The 4,229-nt window shown below is 39.6% G+C and overlaps 1 pseudogene across 1 annotated transcript; it reads left to right on the top strand.

Moving 5' to 3' along the window:
• Positions 1–1,955: 1,955 nt before the first annotated feature.
• LOC308418896 (small ribosomal subunit protein uS8-like) lies at positions 1,956–2,359 on the top strand (annotated as a pseudogene). The gene has a single exon. The product of its transcript is annotated as a small ribosomal subunit protein uS8-like (transcript).
• Positions 2,360–4,229: the final 1,870 nt, after the last annotated feature.

Genomic DNA, 4,229 nt, shown 5'->3' with positions numbered 1-4,229 from the left:
AGGGCATATGTAATTTAAGTTTAAATCATTTAAATTCCCCTCTCATATATATATATATATATATATATATATATGTGTGTGTGTGTGTGTGTGTGTGTGTGTGTGTGTATATGTGTGTATGTGTGTATGCATGTATGTGTGTGTATGCTTGTGTGTGTGTATGTGTGTATGCGTGTGTGTGTGTGTGTGTGTGTGTGTGTGTGTGTGTGTGTGTATGTGTGTTTGGGAAGGGGAAGATTAGTTCCAGACTCTGTGGATTTCTAAATTCTTGAACATTCAAGTCCATTATAGCAAGGAATGAAGTGTTCATCATCTATCATCTAGTGCTTATCCTTAGGTAGCTGAAGTCATCTGTAGAGAATGTATGATGCAGGTATTCTATAGAGATGCTTAATGCATGTACAATGTGTGCTATGTGTTGCATTATTGAGAGGACAGGGAAACATTAGTACATCTTCCATAGAGATAAAATCTTCCCTGAACATTTTTTAATCTGAAGTTGATGAAAAACTCATAGGTATAGGACAATCCTATAGGACAAAAATGAGTAGAGCCACAATCCTTATGGCTTACATGTGTTTACTCTTCCATCCATCCAATGTGTACCAAAAACATGGTATGCAGAGGTACTGTGGTAAAGCTGGAACATGCTAGCAAACTAGGCAATTAGCTTCACAGTGTAATAAAGGTCAGGGTTTATTGGAAGAAAGAGAAAATGGATAAATTATTAATAAGTAGCAAGGAACTTTTAAAAGGTAATAAAATAATGTCACATAGTGGTAATTGCCATGAAAGAGATAAATCAGACAATGTAGAGGGGCAGAGGTGGAGCAGAGCCACTGTAGTGGATAACATGAATAGAGGAGACTCCAAGAGTCACCTCTTGAACTATGACTTAAAGAGCATTTGAGCTTTGGAATGTGGACTGTGAAGAGGTCTGATGAGGGGCATTGTAACGCCAGAGCAAAGGCCCCATGGGAAGCAGCTGGGTGTTAGAGGAGAAGCAAAGAGGAGGAGGGAAGAGTAATTAACAAGGAGAAATGAGTAGGTTGCCCCAAGTACTATGACTGGGTACGTCTGTTGACCAGTATGTTCTTTTTACCTCTCTACAGGGGGGCAATGGCAATCTTCCTATTCTTTGTCTAAGGTATAATTAAGTGAGCCAAATCTTGCAAAACACTTCTATCAATATCCAGCATCCATCAAGTACTGTAGAAGTATTTTCTAGACAAATGTATTTTCCCAGTGTTAGACCAAGAAGTCCGAGAGATGACATTTACTCCCAGTAACATGTTTGTGTATTGACAGCAACACCACAATGTCAAGGGCATCACATGGAAGTAAAATGGCTGAAATGCTGATCTAGTTCAATATCCTCATCTCAGGGAAGAAATTGATCCTTCCTTGAAGACTTCATTTAAATTATTCATTATGGGTAACATCTGAGACCTTGTTTTTGCAGTAGGACAGACACACACAGATGCCAAAGTTAAATTCTGCTAGATGTTTTTCTGGACACCAACATCTGACCCTGCTGACATTTGTATATGTAACTCATATCTGAAAATATAAAAATGAGCATTTAAAAACTTACATGTGTATACATGAATCTTCATGAGTATATGTGCACCACATGCATGCAAGTGCCCACAGAGACCAGAAGAAGCCATCATATCCCCAGAAACTAAGGTTAGAGGCAGTTGAGAGCATCTATCTGTTTGTTGGGAAACCAACCCAGGTAGGACCTTTGCAAGCGCAGTAAAGACCCTAACCACTGAGACATCTTTTCAGCACCAATTTTAATTTTAAAATGCTATTTAAAAACATATGGTTTTAGAGTGCTGGAGAAATGGCTCAGTGGTTAAGGGCACTGACTGCTCTTCTAGAGGTTAAGAGTAATTTGTTTATCTGTCCTGTATCTGTGCCATCCCCTTACCCCAGTCACCATAGTACAAATGAATGTTCTGGCAGATGCTCTCAAGAGTATCAACAATGCCGAGAAGAGAGGCAAACACCAGGTCCTCATCAGGCCGTGTTCTAAGGTCATCATCATTTGGTTCTTAACTGTGATGATGAAGCGTGGACACATTGGTGAATTCAAGATCATTGATGATCACAGAGCTGGGAAGATCATTGGGAACCTCACAGGAGGTTGAACAAGTGTGGAGTTATAAGCCCTAGGTTTGATGCTCGACTCAAAGACCTAGAAAAATGGCAGAACAACCTGCTCCCATCAAGGCAGTTTGGTTTTATTGTGCTGACAACCTCCGCTTGCATCATGGACCATGAAGAGGCAAGACAAAAACATACAGGAGGAAACATCCTGGGATTCATTTTTCTTTTTAAATATAAAGCATAAATAAAAGGCTCTGTGGACTATGAAAAAAAAGCACTGAATACTTTTTCAAAGGTCCTGAGTTCAAATTTCAGCAACTACATAGCAGAAACTTGTCTTTGCAACTGAAACCATTACAGACACCATAATCAACCAAAATGCAGAGTTATGAGCCCAGTCCAAATGGATAGATCTACAAAACAATTTCTGCACCTAAGGCTCAGGAATCATTGCAAAAGAGGGGGAAAATTGTAAGAACCCAAAGAACAGGGAAATTTCTAAGAATGTCAGAAGCTATACCCATAATATCTCACTAACATGGCTGCCCAAACATGAGTTGAACAAGGACAATAGTAGACACGGCTGGAGGGATGGAGGCCTCAACTACACATAGATTGCAGTCAACTATGGAATGCTGAGAGTGTGAGAAGTCATCTTTCCCCGAGGGAGCACACTGGCTATTCAATAACCAAATGATCGGCCCTAAAAACATGTAAGTGACATTTTACACTGGAAAGGTTGTATCATGTTCAGTAACAGAAATGTGTGTATCTATGTTACAACAGTTAATAAAAAATTTGAATGGGAGAAAGGAGGAGAATATGGAAGGGTTTAGAGGGAAGAAGGGGAAAGATGGTTTAATTTAAAAAAAAAAAGAAACATAAGAATATTGTGTTAAATACATTAAACATAAACATTTATACCTCAACTGTACCATTTTACATATAAATATTAATCAATGACATCATATTTTTCCATCTGTCTGTCTGTTTGTCTGTCTGTCTGCCTATCTATCTATCTATCTATCTATCTATCTATCTATCTATCTATCAACTATCTATCATCTATCTATCTATCTATCTATCTATCTATCATCTATTTAATATGTATGGGTGTTTTGCCTGCATGTATGTGTATGCATTACCTACATGCATGCAGTATCTATGAAAGCCAGGAAAGAGTGCTGGCTCCACTGAGACTAGAGTTATAGATGGTTATGATCCACCATATGAAAATGAACCATCATGAGGATGCTGTGAGCCATCATGTAGGTGCCAAGGTCAAACCTCGGTCTTCTGGAAGAGCAGCCAGTACTCTAAGCCCTGGGAAATCTCTCCAGCCCCATGGGCCAGTGGCTTTAATTAAAAACTATGAATATTGGTGCCCTTGTAGAAAATCTTATTCTTAAACTTGTTAATTTTCACTTAGAACTTTCTTTTAACTTTGCGTTATTCACCTCATGTTCAAGAATATTTTCTTCAGCATTATGTATCCTTTCTTTAGTCTTGGCTTGGCATTTCACGGAGTTATAAATAGTTTGAAAATCTTTTTCCTCCTTTTGTTCTTTTGTTTTATTGTTCCAGGGAAACTGAGTCTCTGAAATATTTTATCTCAACTGCCAATTAATAAACCATGAAACAGGTCCTGAGGCGTAGCAAACAGCAGGTTCATGCTTCAGCGTTTTCTTCTTGCTTAGAAAGCAGAATGATCCTGTCATTTACGAAGAAAGAGACCCCTGAATCGGGCACAAGCCATCAGCCAGTACTCTGTGAGAGCCACTGAGGGTTCCACGGTGGCCCGAATGTGGCTGATAAATTATGGGGGCTACTTCTTTAAATAAAGCCCGTCTGTGAGGATCGCAATCTGCTTAGTCTCTTATCTGTTTGCCTTCCTTCATAATTTGAGGCCTGCCCAGATGTGGCGAGTAAATAACAGCAATGTGGTTTTTAATCAGACGCCTGTCCATCCCATCACAACTGTTCGGTTTCACATGACTCCCACCACATATGGGGCAGTGCTGGCAGCCACACACAGCCAAGCCACCCTTTAATGGCTGAAAGATGTGAGGAGTGGTCCATTGGATGCTGGAAGCCTTCAGCTTCCATGGATTACT

Source organism: Micromys minutus (assembly GCF_963924665.1).
Source record: "Micromys minutus genome assembly, chromosome: 3".
In the NCBI taxonomy this organism is placed as follows: Eukaryota; Metazoa; Chordata; class Mammalia; order Rodentia; family Muridae; genus Micromys; species Micromys minutus.
The sequence above is the reverse complement of the archived record's forward strand: the minus strand, read 5'-3'. Positions and strand labels throughout refer to the sequence as shown.